Consider the following 16,822-nt stretch of genomic DNA (forward strand, 5'->3'; position numbering starts at 1 on the left):
AAAAAGAAAGGAGAGAAGAATTGGGTGTTTAGATTAAAACAGGCACTCTGGAGCAAAGAAGGCAGGACAAAAGAAGAAATGGTTAGATAAGAAAAAAAATAATAAGAGCAATGTATTTAGTTATTGATGTTAGGATAATACATCTAAATGAAAAATATAAAATATGAAATTATTGCTAAAACTCAAATTCAGCTGGGAATCTTCCATGTCAAACCAACATTTAACTTTCTTTTGTCGTTTTTTTTTTTTTTAAATTATTATTCGTTCATTTTGATTCATTGACCAAGTTCTGTATTGGATTTCTTGTTCTATAATGAGCTCGCCAGTTCATTCAAACTTGGTAAAATACCTTTACCTTTGTACAAAGATGGAGGGTGTGTGACCTGTGTAGCTGAGGTTGGGACTTCTGAAAAGCTGTGTGCAGTGACCGAGGCAAAACAAGCCAGTAGATGGTAAATAAATCTCTCCAAATTGTAGGGCTACCTGCTCCTTTTCTAGTTCTACAAATGTTAAATACATAAAGGTGCAATATGAGTTTGTTGAGTTGTTTAACAGTATGTTTGACAAAACTTTTGCTGCTCAGTACTTAGTAAAGTAATGTAATTACTTTGCAGAAGTCATTCGTTACAGTTTTTTAGTTGAAAACGTAGCTGATAACACAGGAACACGGTGTCCTACGGTATAGTTAGGTGCATCTTTGCTGATCTCTTGTAGAGAGTACAGCTTATGATTCAGATGTTAACAAAGTCGGACAGAAAGGAGGGACAACGGGACACACAGAGGGTGGACAGAGTTGGGCACGGGTTGAGTCGGATGGGGGAGGTGATGGGAGCGAAGCCCGTGTCGGAAGGGTGGTGGCGGGGCATGAGGGTCTGCTCGGGGTGAGTGGCACAGTGGGATAAGAGCGTGGGGAGTTCATGCCCCCGCCCGGCCCTTTTCGCACTGCATAAACAAAGAGATTACAGTGAGAAGGGGCTCCGTGCCGCTAACAAGCAGGGGTACCACACACACTCATTTACACTCAGAGACACACACACACACACACACGCACGCACGCACACAGTCACATGAATATGGGAATTTTACACGCACGCACACATACAAACATATAAAGATATAAATGCACTTTTGACACACAAAGAAGAACAAGCTCATGCAAACAAATGTGCACTCGCAAACACAACATCAACACAATAAACTGACACACACAACTAACAAGAAGCATCACAACATAGTGGCGCCACCTGTCTCCTCTTCACCAATTAATGAGCTCCCGGCTCCCGGGATGCTACAACGGGGTGGCAATTAGCAGGGGAAAAAAAAAAAAGAAAAAAAAAAAGGGGGGGGGGGGAGGTCATGAAATGAGGGAGAAAAACAGACGGCAGGAGGGGGGTAAATCAGTGAGGAGACAGGAGAAGAAGAGAGAAAAAGGAGGGAAAGTAAAAAGAAGGGATGTAGACAGAGGAATACAGAAGAAAAGTGTATCTAAACTCTGACATGAGAAAGGAAGAAGGTCCAAAAGCATGCGGTAGAAAGAAATTTACTCTAAATCAGGCCCACAAAGAAAGCTGAAGTATTGGTGCAGTTTGATTCATTTTAGTGTTTAATTTTTGACTCAGGAAGATTGTGGAGGCAATGTAAGATGAAACAGTAAAAGGATGTGAAAAGCACAAGGACTAAATACAACAACATTAAGGGATTTGAGGAAGCTGGAAAAAGTTTGCTTCCCTACGTGATGCCGCCAGCCTTTATGTTTCCGTGTCTTGTTTGTGTTTGTACTTCGATCTATCAGGATCACTCTGACTCTGTCATTCAGTCAATCTTTGTTTCCTGTTTCTCTCTCTTAAATACACACACAGACACACACACGCACACACGCGCACACACACACACACACACACACACACACACACACACACACACACACACACACACACACACACACACACACACACACACACACACACACACACACACACATTCTTTTGTTCACCACCTGATAACAGGCAGTCATTCATACCGCCTCTCCACCCCTGTGACCTTTGAACCCTGAGACCTAAATACAGAACAAGAACTGAGAGACTGGTCACGCATTTGCTGACGGTGATTGCTCTTGCCGACACGCACGCACAAAAAAGCTACAAAGGTCCACCTTTTCTAACTTTAGAAGGAAACCACACTCGAGTAAAAGTATCATCATTTTCGGACCCTTCAGGGAATCTACGTTACTTCAGTAAGTAAATTAACAATTGAAAGATGAAATAGAAAACATCAAAATATACTGTAAATACAGAACTGATATCCACACTGTAGGCCTACATCCTTGGATACCTCACATTATACATTACTTATGCTTTAATTAAACAGAATTTCACTATTAACAGAATTGTATTTTAGCTCCATTAGTCTGTAATGTTTAAACGGTTGCGGTTACGGTTGCAGGTTTTGATGTCTGAGGTTAGAATGAATGGTCACTACCTGGAAATGGGGCTGAATGATGGCCCTAAAATAATACCACAATAATTTAGGGTATTTCTGCAATAACTAAATTCTTCACAATATAACAAAGTACTATAGTTAATTATTTTTTTTTTTTTTTTAAAGATTATATAACTGCAACAATAAAAAAGCAAGATGTAAAAGTTTGCCATCAAATAGTCAGTCAATAACATATTACTGTGGTTTCTTGTATATGATCTTTTGCAACCCTTTTGATGTCGCTCCCCTTTTTGGAACTAAATTCTCCACTGGAAAGCCACTCTCATTCATGCATGCTGTTGCCCAAGTTACACGGAATAAAAGTATGACCAAGTCAAACTATTGGTCTAGAGAGGTTTCCTTGTTTAAGATTCAACATCTAATATATGTAATTATACATACCGTAATTCAAAATTACTCATTATTATTATCATGCTATTTTTATTATTTACTTCGAAAGTGTCTGGCTCTCTTGTAATAGCATGTATGCAGCAAGTGTGTAAGTTAAAGAAAGAGAGAAGAAAAGGGCTTGCCTTTTGTTTGCCTGAAAAAATATGCAGATTTCAGCCATGGTGATTTAATACATTTAGCTTTTCATAGCTAAATGTCATTTACATTGACTAAGTTATTTTCCAATGTCAATAACAGACAAGGACTGTTACTGCTGATCTACATGTGTGCTTGTCTTTACAGAAAAAAGACATTAAAAAAAAAAAAAAATGGGTACAGAAAATGGATTGATTGATTATGGTTGAGAAAAACATTGTACACATGGGGGGGGGAATACAAATTTGCTTGTAGCTACAGGAATGTTTATCCATTTTTAAACTTTATAATACACACTTTAATTTCTAACAGGAAAATACTAACTAAAAAGAATAGAAGATTAGCACATTTTTTGTCAAATATATTTTACCTTGTAAGGATACTTGTTGTGTCAGTACCCCACTGAGTTACTTTGGAATAAGAACATTTAAATGAGAGGTTAATATGTGCAGTAGATATGAAGTAACAAGTTAGTTGGAAAAGTAACTTACAAACGATAAAGAATACACAATAAATGTCCTGACACGCAAACACAAACTGAAGCCGGAAAAGGAAAGGCCAGAGCAGAGACACACACACACACACACACACACACACACACACACACACACACACACACACACACACACACACACACACACACACACACACACACATATATTTAGATGTCCCCACTCTATCCAGCCCACACCATGTCCACAGACACACACACACACACACACACACACACACACACACACACACTGGGCAGGTGTGGGGTCAGTGTTAGGGTCAGTAGCCTCGGTCCAGCTCCCAAATATAGTACGTCCACTATTTGGGGATCCTTAAGTTCACTGCAGGTTCTCGTATGACCACCATGGACCCTTTATGTTCAGAGAAAAGCAGACATACCTAACACACAAAACATGCATTCATTCATGCATATATTCACACTGCTGCAGCGCAAGTATTCACACTCATGCACTGCATATATACATTGAATTAAATGAATGTACGTGGAAAATATATTAGACTACATTTACACATACACAGACACAGTGCACGTCATTAAGATCACTATCATCCCTTAATTTCAAAACATGAACGCTCATTTCCTTTCTCACCAACCCCCCAACCCATAAACTTTTCTTCACGTTTCTATTCCTCTGTCTATCCTTATTTTTTTTTACTACCACCATGTCCCCCTCTTTCTCTTCTGTAAGAAGCTATTCACAGTGTCCATTCAGTGTGTAACAGGGGTTCGTCTGTGGTTGAAACATAAGACTGACACTCTGACCCCTCAGGATGACCTTTGCACTCCAAACTAGCAGCTCTGACACGTAGAAACATGCCTATACACGTGTGTGGGTGCATTTGTTGAATGCATAAGCCGCAAGCTGATCGTCTTTGCCTCTGCTGGCTGTGCAAAAGGCAGTGAGTCCACTCATGTCCACTGATTGTGCAAATGTGTGTGTGTGTGTGTGTGTGTGTGTGTGTGTGTGTGTGTGTGTGTGTGTGTGTGTGTGTGTGTGTGTGTGTGTGTGTGTGTGTGTGTGTGTGTGTGTGTGTGTGTGTGTGTGTGTGTGTGTGTGTGTGTGTGTGTGTGTGTGTGTGTGTGTGTGTGGACTGGAGAGAGATTTAAATACTTCACCACAATAAAAAAAAAAGGAGATCTCTTTGCCATGGCAACAAAAGGACTGGAGATTTTTGCTGTAACATAAATGTTACTTCTACAAATATTAGTTCATACTTTGTTGATGCAATATTTGAATTAAGTCGCAACTCTACAAGGGTGAAAGATACTGCACATCATATGGGAGAAAGGAATCCTAGAACAAATGACTCCAGCGAAGCATCTGATCTCCACATCAATCACACATCTGTTTAACAAATGGCAGAGGAAGCTTTTTATGTCATGTGCTTTTGAATAACAATGCCTTAGCTTTTCAGATCTGGATTAACATGGCGTGCGTTAAAACAGGCTACAACGGAAATCACTGTTAGAACTTAGGTTTCAGCCTGACTTCGCTTTATCAAAAACTACAACTAGAATGTGCTTCAGTAAAGAAGGTACAAATTCTAAAATGTAGACGTTTCACACGCATCTTCAACCTGACGGCACAGAAGATCAATACAAGCACCACAGTTTCACATTTAGGTGTTAACTAATGGCAAGAAAAGTGTATTTGCAAAAAATGATGATGTCACAGGAAAGCTGACGTTTGGCCTTTTGGATATAACGTGTCCTCTCATTTTATTACACATTTGTATGAAATGATGTCATAATTCGTGTATTAATTGTCGAGTTGTGGCATGTTACGCGAGATCAAAGTAACATTTTACCAACAAAATCTAATCAGCTCATCCTTGAGACCAAGTGAACGTTCTTGCCAAATTTTAAAAAAGTCCCTCAAGGCATTCCTGAGACATCACGTTGACAAAAATTAAGAGTTTGTGCTGCTGTGCTTTTGTGGTGGCAATATGTGGGTCATTCCCACAAACACACATGCGACCAGCTGTGTTAAGATAACCTTAATTTAGTTTCCCTTTGACTGGAAGCCTATGCTGTGCAAAAGTATTGCAACACATCATTCAATGTGATTGTGTGTGTGCATGTGTATATGAATGCATGCGTACTATAGTCTGACTGTGTGTTAACAGCACTCAGATAGTTTGGAGGACATTCCTCCACATTGTAATATTAAATTAAATCCTCTTATTGACACCACATGTTGTCAATTCATATGGAACATACGGCATTGCATTAACAGATATCCACACATTGTACACATCCTCTAGTAACACTGTTGCATCACTGTTTGGGGTTCTGTTGGGGTTTTGGTGTTTTAAAAAAGTGTTAATGTCCATGTATTTGTGTGGTCACGTCATCATCCCACTGATCCTTTCTCTGCAATGGGAGCATCATTAAAAGCTGTTGAAAAAAACATGTATTCAGTGACCAATGCAATGTGTGTGTGTGTGTGTGTGTGTGTGTGTGTGTGTGTGTGTGTGTGTGTGTGTGTGTGTGTGTGTGTGTGTGTGTGTGTGTGTGTGTGTGTGTGTGTGTGTGTGTGTGTGTGTGTGTGTGTGCCAACGTCACTAATCAGATGACAGAATATGCTACAATGTGGCATACCAGTAAATCTGGGCAATGTAATGACAATATTCAATATGTTGGACAGTTGTTTCATTCATGCTTTCCATAGAAACTCCTTTTAAATGCAGCACGAGATAATCAAGGTCAAGGGTAGGCAAGGAGAACATGCAGTTAAATTTGTTAAGGTATCAGCGGCAGCAAGTCATCCACTGTAACTTAATCTTTTGATTACTCCCTTACGCACAAAAGACTACTGACATGTACGTGTGCGTGTGTGTGTGTGTGTGTGTGTGTGTGTGTGCGTGTGTGTGTGTGTGTGTGTGTACCGAGAATGCATGTATGCATCTGTACTGATTTGTAGTAACAAAGCTACAAGAATGTTGGCATTGCACCACTATATTGCAGCACATCAAGGCTTATCACAGCATTTTCTGTACATTAAACCATGTTGGCTCATTCTGCACATTTCTGTTGATGCTAACTTGCTGTGCCTCCTTTTTAATTTCCCAGTTAACATCGTTTTAAATGACCTGCTAGTAATTTCAAAGTATATGGCAGGATACATTCCAAAACAGACATGCAGACAGACAGCAGACGTGCAAAATTCAGTTTATACTAAATTCAATACGTGTACCAATGCCGCTTTAATCCAGACCTGCACGGGAACTGCTGACACACATCTTTACCACAGTCGAGCCGATGCATATGCGGTAGCATTCTACACATGCTCATTAGAAAACGTAATGGCAAACTCCTGACGACAAGAGGAACAGCTACTTTGCCTGTTGTATGCAGATAAACTACATTGACAAAAAAAAATTAAAACAGTGTGCAACTGCTTAACGAGTACAGGACTAGGGGAACATGTACAGTGGGGTACAGCTCAGCACATACGATGCAGGAAACAAGTGCCCACTTTTCTTGGAATGTTTTTATTGCTGAAGGTCTGCCTGGTCTCAAATTTGGTGCTGCACAAAGATCAATACAGATGAAGACATTTACATCATGCAGACTTGAAAAACCATGGTCTTTATGGTCCACACAGTCATAACATGGTAGATGTGGTAGATGGCAAAATGAATGTGAAAGAGATTCTTGCATCTAACAATCGTATCTTTCCAGCTTTAAACCCATTTGATCTCACTTTTCGTTCACTCCTTCTAAAATTCACCACATCTTAGTCTTATATTTTTTTCAGTTCTTTCAACAGGGTTCTGTCTTATTCATCCCCCCCCCCCCTCTTACTTAAACTAGCAGTCGATGTGTGGTTGTGTGTGTGTCGGCGAGGTAGTCGTCAGACCATAATTGGTTATTCTAGAAGATCGGCCTGTGACATTTAATAACAGGCTCCCGTCCTCTCGTCTGAAATACCAAGTGATCCAGCTCAGTATCAGGTGCAGGGAACAGATGAAGCCCTGAACTAGTAAAGCACAACTTCACATACACAAACACACAAGCATGGATGCACACATTTGTCTCTCCCTCAGCCTTCAACAATGCCACATTTGTCTAACAGCCGATCTCCATATGATAAGAGATAAAAGTCTATCGGGCAGGACACCCACACACACACACGATCGTGTCCACAGATGGTTATCGTATTTACATAATCATTAGTTGTGGGTGAGATTTTGTCACGATCTGTGTGGTGCTGCCAGTGGTATTAGAAGCAATTACTGTTCGAGAGATAGGCCTGTTTACACACACATATACACTCACACAGAACTGTATATATATATATATATATACACACACACACACACACACACACACACACACACACACACACACACACACACACACACACACACACACACACACACACACACACACACACACACACACACACACACACACACACACACAGAGACACACACACACACACACACACACACACACACACACTGATCAAGCAGTAGTGCAACGGATATAAACCTCTAACCACACACACACACACACACACACACACACACACACACACACACACACACACACACACACACACACACACACACACACACACACACACACACACACAGAGAATCCGACCCCACTGCCCCTCTCCATGGCTTAGAGAAATTACTGCCACCTGAAGCGGAACCCCGTCCATCATGGGGAGGCCCCACAAAGCCCCACAGGTGTCCTTTAACATGTCCAACGGTCCCCCCCGTCCCCCCCCCCCAGCTCTCCATGTGGCCATTCATCTGGCCGCAGCGGAGGACATCAAAACAAAACACATCCCTGGGAGGAGAACCTCAAAGCAAACCGTGCATATGAATTGCTCTACAGTGAAGTCACAGCTTGGAGCTTCCAACACTGTGACAAGACAATAAATCTATTAAATGTAGATGGCACAAAAAGAATTGTGAGACGGTCTCTTTGGAGAGAAACAAAGTTTATTAGTATTCCGGTTGCACCGTGATTGTCATCAAATATTTTTTCACTGAACGCTGCGCATGTCGACTCCAGTTTGTTTTCTAAATTCACATGCCCTATTGTTCTTCTTGTCTTAACTTGCATTTTTGTGTTTTAAACAAGCTGATCTGTAGCCAGGAACCAATGCACAAATTACTTCATCCTGACCCGACTTGCAATGTGAAGATGAACTCGATGAATTATAGGAGACAGGTGGAAAACCCTCCAAACCACAAAGACCAACTATGTGTTTCTCAACAAATGTCAGCTGGCGGTGGTTTAAAGAAGTGTTGTTAAACAAAACAGTATTTGTTTAAAATGGAGAGAAACGGAACAATCACCAATTTTTGCTAAATGGCAGTCAAGTGAAAAGCACAGAAGAGTTGGCCAGATCCAGTCACTCCTCATTACCAGGCAGCGAGCTGATAACGTAATATACATGGCAACAAATAAAAGCTAAATCTTTCTCCGCAGTGAAAGTACGCAGTCATTTTTATTGCCAAAGCTAAACAAAATAAAGAACTCCAGAGGAAACTAACATGTGAGGTAAAAACAAGAATGAGAGTAACTGGAACCAAGACGGAAAGAAGGAGTCACAAAAGGGGAGTTGTGCAGATATTGTACGCAGGTAATCAGGCAGGCAGGCAAGCAAGGCAGCGATGGAGGCAGCCACTGCCAAAGACAGACAGAAACACAGACAAGCGAGACAGTCGGAGTTTTAGGATAAACACCCGAGCTCTCAGTGTCGCCCAGGAAGAAATTATTTTCTTTGATGTCAAGCCATGTGACCTCGCAGCAGTCTGAGGAATTGAAGCACCGTCCAAACAAACGTCGACACTGCTAACACCCTCAAGGTCGGAGTGTGTGTTTCAGTCAAAACTTTTAGTGCGTGCACACAGATGCGTGTGCGCATGCTTGGAAGATGGGGAAGGACATGTACCACAAACTTGTGTGTATTTTCACAGCTATCCTCTTTTTCGTTGTACTCTTAATAAAGAAAAATATTTGGAAAATGCACATTTGCCTTCACAGAAATCAAAACCTGTTTACTTAATGTGTATTCTTAATTGCGTGTAGTTATCCTGTTAGCTGCTATATATTTTGAAAATGTCAGTTTCTGAATTATCAGTTTCTTTTTTTTAGCCAAAATCTGCAGATTATAGCGCTAAATTTGTATCTGTGCATTAAATATGCCAGCCAGCTAGCTCACAATTACTAGCACAACACACCCAAATTGCCGACTGAAGCGTCCGTGGTCACGCTGTATTGTGGCATTGTGGGTAATGCAGGTGCCAGATTTTGACAAGGAAGAACAGTAAATGAAATAATTTTTTTTTTTTAAATGTAAAGGTTTTTGTAGTTTTTTTTTTTTAGTTTTTTTTATGCAGTGTTGAATCAGTGCATTTTTTTTTTCTAGGCATGAGATTAAGCTTTAATTAAGGCTGTTACAACTAATGCACACTGAAATTATAAATACAGTAATAATAATACAATTTCCCGGTGTTATTTTATATGTCCCACATCTGACAAACATATGTTTGTATGTATGTGTTATCTTGTTATATGTATTTCAGATAATGTGGAAACGATTCTATGAAAAGCATTAGTGTACTGATATTTTTTGCACACAATCTCCTCTGTACCGGCATCTCGTGGCAGTGGAGGATTGGAAGTAATTAGTTTGTTTTCATGTCGCGCCTTATTTTGGACTACTACAAGCTTTTGCACTGAACTGCTTACAGTACAAAGGATCACTTATTATCTTAAATAAGCAAGTTCTAAGCATTGAGTAAAATCCTTGAGATGCTTTTGTCAAAATTCCACTTTTGTGTGTTTACCACTCACTTCTGTCACTGCAGTACACAGGCCAGTGTGCTTTCTGTTTTGGCTCTTCACAGCTGAAGGACTCCAGAAACAACACTGCTACACTTTGAATACAATCCTCTCGCTGCTGGTAAACAGTGGTGTCCTGTTGCAGCAGTTTATTTAGGAGTCTGTTCTAGCCCAAACAGGGATTATGACAAAGCCCACTGCTCCCTCTTTTAGACCACTAAGTACTTTCTGTTGCTGCTGCTGAAGGCTAGTACTGTATACTGCTGAAGTATATGAACAGCTGTTTGTGTGTGAGAGAGAGAAAGATTAAAAAAATTTAAAAAAAGACACAAAATGAAACGAAAACGGGTGGCAGTGAGAACAACTGTGCTCCCGCACAGCGACAAGTGAGTGGCACTTGAGCTCTGTGTGATAAAGTTTGACTTAAGCCTCTGAGTGGAACCCTAAAACTACTTACTGCATGCCTGAAACTTAGTAAAAACTTGATATGGCATGCATAACAAGAAAGGTTTAAAGAGGTAAAACATTACCAAACGTTTACCGTTTATTTTCTGGCAGTGTTCACTGCACTGCCACAGTTGAAAGAAAAATATAAGTATGGTGCCCCCTTGGGGACAAACAACATGTATCCCCAGGAACTGCTGTGGATCCACAAAGTGCAGATTAATAGTTTGGGATGTTTTGATTTAATACAGGTCATTTTTAGACCTCAGTGTTAAATATGACTTGCTGAAGTTACAAATAATTATTCACCATTAGCAGGCACACAAGTGCCACCATTAGCTTCAGTCACAGCCTTCGATGGGAACTCACCTATTCTATGATGTCTCTCCAGAGGAATAATGGCAAGTGCAGTATTTATCAATTGAAAAGAATACTTGTGCACAGTCTGGTTGGTACAACAAATGCACAACAGAGTGAGATGTAATGGAAAAGCACAGGGAAGTTTTTTTTTTTTTTTTTTTCATTTACGAGTTCATGACCTCACCAAAAGTTACTTCCCCCTTCATTTACGGCCATACACTTGCTCTGCTTTCTGCACTCTGCAGTGTGTAACTTTGAGTTGAGCCTCATCATGTTGAAAGACGCTGTTTCCAGCACACCTGTGTGTGTGTGTGTGTGTGTGTGTGTGTGTGTGTGTGTGTGTGTGTGTGTGTGTGTGTGTGTGTGTGTGTGTGTGTGTGTGTGTGTGTGTGTGTGTGTGTGTGTGTGTGTGAGTGTGTGAATGCGGGTTCACGTGTGCATTTCCTTCGCAGTATAGGTGCGTTTGTGAGCATATCGGGGTGTATGTGTGCATGTGAAAATACCATCTCACGTTACAGCAGTAATGGTCGTGCTGAAACATGTGTTTCACACTGAGAGGTCCCAGGCTGCTGTGTAATACAGACACCACACAGCAGTGTTTCCTCCACAACTGACTCTTCAGAGGATGAATCACCTTCATTAAAGAGTAGCTGACATAACAACAAAATTAATTTTAGCAAACTGGTTCGATATATTATTACACTATAAATGTGCCTTAAAATAATGATAATAGTGATAATATTCTGGTCAATATTTGAATTTTAATAAAAAAAAACTATTCTTGCGGTGATAAAAGAATTCATTTTGTATTTATTTTTGAATTTAAAATAGGGGCGGACATTTTATCCATAACACTTCAATATTCACTGGGAACTATTGCAAAATGACAATGTGCTTGAGGGTGAGAGTATAGTACTACATACAATGTAGCCAACAAAGGAGCCTTTAAAGCTCCATTTAGATAGTTGATGTCAAGGCAAATACACGGCAATGTATGAAGGATATTGTGTCACTGTCTTTATGTTTATCTTTGCAAGTTTGGATTTCAGAGAAACACGCAACGTGAGACCGTCTCTATTCACTGCCTTCCTCCACCTTCAGGGGAATTCTGTAGCTGCACACTGTGGACTATTTTAATTAGCATGGTTGACTCCAAATTTAGGTAGTTTAAATAAAGTAGAGATGATGTTGATGTTTAAAATTTGTATTTTTATTTTTTTTTTGACAAGGGCCTGAAGCACCACCATTATAATAATGGACAAAAAAATATCCAACTCTCTTGTGGTCCTCTACTTTTTGTTTGGTGTATACAAGCGTATTACCTTGTGGACACAAGCTCACTTGCTTCATTGATAGATTGTGGAGTTACTTTATTGTTACTAAAATGAAATTTGATTCATGTCATCAACTTTACATGACATTTCAAGCTATCCAAATAAGTATAAACAATAACTGCAAGTTATGTTTCTCTTACCCACACACCTTGATGTCATCCATCACCACAGGGTTCCACAGATATTTGTCAATTTATCTTTGCTCCTCCATCAATGGAGTAGCAAGTGAGATAATTGAAAAAAAAAAAAGTTGTGGGTGGCAATAGGGGCTCATATGTAGGGCTCTTTATTGTTACTTAAGTAACATTTAATTATATTTGCTATTTGATGATTTCAACAATCTAAATATCTATCTACAGGAATACACTGTATGGAGAAACAGCATTTGATTGATTGGTGAGTGATTAAATGTTTGATTTTGCTCTTACCTGCAGATGAGAGATGATGTCAGCCGGAGATCACTCTCAAAGGTGGTGCTGGTCACACAGTTCTACAATCTCTGCGTGCACAAACACAAGAAAGTACAGTAAGAAAATACCTCTCTTTAATAAAACTAATTTCAGAGTATGGTTAATGTAAAAGACAGTAGATGTATGATAAAATAATTCTACACACATCCAGCTGTCGCCTAAAGGTAGACTTCATGCTTTCATTAATTTAACACACCTGTAATATTTTAACCTCACAAAAAGTAAAAAAAACAAACAAACATGATGGTACCCAGGAGCATCAAATGTAACAGGTTTCCTCAAATGCAACAGTCAAAAAGTTGACCGTTGCATTTCACACACTTCATGTTTGTCTCTCTTTTATTTAAAGTTAAATGAAATATAAATGAAGTCATACAAAACAAATCCATATCCAGTATTTTTGTGACATTTTATTTTCTGTGATATAGACACAAAGGCTGTATGCCAATATTTTAATAGATGCAGTGATTGAAGGCTCGGGGCGTACAGTTTCCCACCTTTAGAGTTGGAAAATTAAACTCAAATAAAAATTCCTTATATAAACGTGACACTCTGGGCGGGTCTATTTCTTCATCTCTAAGAAAACACAGCCTCCAAAAAACTGTAACTCACACTGGATTCATTTCACACAGCGGTCCTTTTTATTGCCAGTCTATAAACCACTCCAGCCTTATGTATGTGTGAGCGTGTAGCTAGAGAGTATGCGTCTGTCTCTCTGTTTTGTGTGTCTGTCTGTAGCCTTCTCTGCAAATGTTATCCCCCACAGTCAGAACCACCACTTGACAAAGAGGTCAATTCACATTAGGTGTTAAAAAGGCGAAATTGTCCATAAATCAAAGCTTCTACAAGCTAGAATACATCTCTGAAGCCACAACCAGTGGAAAAAGAAATTAAAAGTGGTACTAAACTTACTGGTGCCATAGTTAATGACAAAGAAACACAGGTAATAGCTGCGAGTCAAAAAACAAAACAAAAAAAACAAAAAAACTGAATAATGCTCCTTTTAGCTCACCCTCAGCTCCAGTAAAATTCAACCCTATACATCCAAAGCTCACCATGGTTTAAAAGCCACGAGCCTTCTCCAGATTCAAATCAAATGAATGAGAAACTTCATGAAATTAAAAAAAAAAGTTTAAAAAAAAGGTCACACCGACTTAGAAAGATACAATTATATTTGTTTGCATTGCTGAGAAATGTAAGATAATTAATGAGTAATGATCACACCTATAAAGACTATGAAAACATAATCTAGGTGTTGGCTTGACTTCAAGAAGAAATGAAGATTTGAAGATTTATGGTTAGATTTATTACTCATCTCTTTGGCACCGTCTCAGTGGAGAAAATTAAATCACACTATGACAATTTTTGCAGTGACGAATGATTAAAGAGGAAAACCCTGCCACACATTTTAGCATTAGTATCAAAAACCTGGTCCAGTGTGCATTAACCATGGGGTACACATCTTGGCTTAGCTGAAAGCCAACAGTTATTTGACTAACTGAGGGATATAGCTTCAGCGTACGTCTGATCTGAGGTATGTGGAAAGCAGAAAATGCCACTGTGGGTGTCAGTTTACAGTTCAGCCTTCAGGTATCAAAAGCAGGCGTGTCGCGGCAAGGGCCAGGCTGTGTGCCAGACAGTTGGTTGTTTCTAAAAAGGATCAGTGAGGCGGATTACTGCCTAAATCCCTTCTTTCACCGAGTTCCGACAAACTGTCATTTCACTCTCCGCTTTACAATAGGCAATGAAAACATTGACAGGTAGGGTGACTGGAGAAAAGCGGCCGCCTGCAGCGGCAACACATTTGAATGTAGACAGACGCAGACGCAGACACATGCAGATTTCTTCACAATGGTTCTCTTAATAAGCGCAGCACGCGTTTTATTGCAATACACTTTTGTTATCTATCTCATCTCGATGAGAGAACGAAGTGGTTTGGAGAACAGAGGTGAATATGATCCAGCATCAGCACATTTGCATTGGAAGTAATACAAAGCCATAGCTGAGAAAACAAATATAAACACTTTGTGGTTACATCAGGTTTGTACTACATCATAAGCAGCAAAATTCCCACAGAGGTTCAAAATGTATTTACTCTAGCCAGGTCACAAGACCATAGCACAGTTAAATCTATCTGGAAGTGCAGCTGCTGTTCTATGCAGACTCTTTTGTTGTTTTGGGTTAATCTAATCTAATTGTCTTGCTGAAATAAATTCAATAAGGGTGCGGGAGGACACATGGAACCACATTCACATACACTCGCACTGTCAAGTCAGTGCATTTTACATTCAGTATAGTCATTTCAAGTAAAAAAATAGGGTTCCACCACCGTTGGTGCTTGGACCCTTAAATATCACTAAATTCACTAATAAATCCTAAGTCTATCAATATTTGCTGGAATCTATTAGACTATCAATTGAAAATTCGACAAGCCCCTGTTGAAAGAAAGAGAGACCCACTTAAGCCATGAGGGTACGTCGCAAAGTTCCAAGACTTATCCAACTGCGTGCGACTAGGGCGCAGCGCTTTGATGTGCACGGAGCGGACGGTGATGTACATGCAAGCGCATCATGATTGCTTTGTTGTGGGTGAGAAACTTGTGTGTTTTGAGCACGCTTGCGAGCAAGTGCATTGTCAGCTTTGAGAACTCGAGGGCTATCGCGTCACAGTTTAGGCCATTTTCACCGAATATTTGACCTCAGACGCCTCAGAATGTCACAGTACAACCCGGTGTTGACGGTCTGACTCTGGTGGACGAATTCCCGGTGCACAACTTGCTCAAATGAAAGAAAAACCCACTTGGTTGCGCGCCTGACCCGTTGTACCCGTTTCGGTTTCGGACAGTGACATTTCGCCCCTCGGAAATGCAAATGTCCCTCAAAACACCTCCGCGGACTCTGCTTCATTGCCGTAGCCTCCCTGAAGCATTTCAAGTCTCTCTGTTGCCAATTTCCAGAGTTTGACACAAAAGAATGTGTGCGCCCTATGTTCATGTTAACAGAGAGATCACAGATGCACTCAAACCACATCTCACAAAAGCATGTGAATCTCAGGTGCTGATTGATCAAGTGACAAAACCTGAACCACTTACTCACAAAAGTCATAGCTTCTCTGATTTCCACGCACGTCACGACGCTGCATGCCGTTCACGTGCAACAGGAGCACTCTCAGAACTTTTGATTCACCCTTGTAATATTGTGAATAATCACTGTCGAATATTCATGTTGTCCTGAACTCTATCCCAATTTCATACCGTTCTACAAGCTGACATCCCATCCTTCAACATCTGCAGTGCTATCCAGCAAAACACTACTACCACACAAGTGAGGTTTTAGAAAACCATTAAGAGAACACATGATCAAATTCAAGTATAAATAGCCAAATGTCTGAACAGAAGATTTATTCATACTTATGGGTAATGTGGCAATCACTCAGCACGCCTGCCCTTTTACCCTGAGCTCACACATTACTGCTCTGAGGAACTTCTGTTAGCTGATCACGCACACACACACACACACACACACACACACACACACACACACACACACACACACACACACACACACACACACACACACACACACACACACACACACACACACACACACAGGCTGGAACACACACATGGACCCCACCCAGTGCACGCCATCAAATTATTAAAACATACAGCGTACAGTATGTCACCTGACAGTGTGCTCTATGCCCAGTGCCAAAGCCCTCTAATGGGAACCCCTCGCACACTGTATTTACAAAAACCTCAAATCTAAACCAAGACTAAAGGAGAGAGCCAGACTAAAGGAGAGATGGCAGTGAAGCATACCAGACAAAACAAGTCACTTTGAATTAACTGTACCACTTTCACCAAG

At 40.3% G+C, this 16,822-nt stretch overlaps 1 protein-coding gene across 1 annotated transcript in view; it reads right to left on the reverse strand.

The window, feature by feature from the left end:
- The window catches only part of bmpr1ba (bone morphogenetic protein receptor, type IBa), a 62,490-nt gene that overhangs the window by 31,027 nt on the left and 14,641 nt on the right, over window positions 1-16,822 (reverse strand). The window contains exon 2 of the mRNA XM_069699421.1: window positions 12,915-12,985. The gene's annotated coding sequence lies outside the window, so the exon portion shown is untranslated. The remainder of the gene's footprint in view (window positions 1-12,914; window positions 12,986-16,822) is intronic.

This window comes from Brachyistius frenatus, unplaced genomic scaffold (genome assembly GCF_029030835.1).
Source record: "Brachyistius frenatus isolate BFR_SWC_R1_liver_20210118 unplaced genomic scaffold, ASM2903083v1 Contig_30, whole genome shotgun sequence".
Taxonomy (NCBI): domain Eukaryota; kingdom Metazoa; phylum Chordata; class Actinopteri; family Embiotocidae; genus Brachyistius; species Brachyistius frenatus.